Source organism: Brachyistius frenatus, unplaced genomic scaffold, assembly GCF_029030835.1.
Source record: "Brachyistius frenatus isolate BFR_SWC_R1_liver_20210118 unplaced genomic scaffold, ASM2903083v1 Contig_276, whole genome shotgun sequence".
NCBI classification, from domain to species: domain Eukaryota; kingdom Metazoa; phylum Chordata; class Actinopteri; family Embiotocidae; genus Brachyistius; species Brachyistius frenatus.
This window is the reverse complement of record NW_027210875.1, coordinates 107,259-107,500: the sequence shown is the minus strand read 5'-3', so window position 1 is coordinate 107,500 and position 242 is coordinate 107,259.

Here is a 242-nt window from a genome sequence, read left to right as displayed (position 1 = left end):
TCCGGCTTCCTCCCATCATCCAAAAACATGCACCTCAGGTCAGGTTACCTGGCGCCGCGCTGGTGGCAGCCTGCTGCAGCATCTCCCCCCTGAGAGCCCCCCTGCTGTAGTGAAGACATTTCCCCTCGGGGATTAATAAAGTGAAATAAAAAAAATTTAAGTCAGCATTGTAGATGGCATTTTACACTTTCCAAAATTATAGCATATTATATAGTCTGTATTAACAAACAGATATTTAGCAG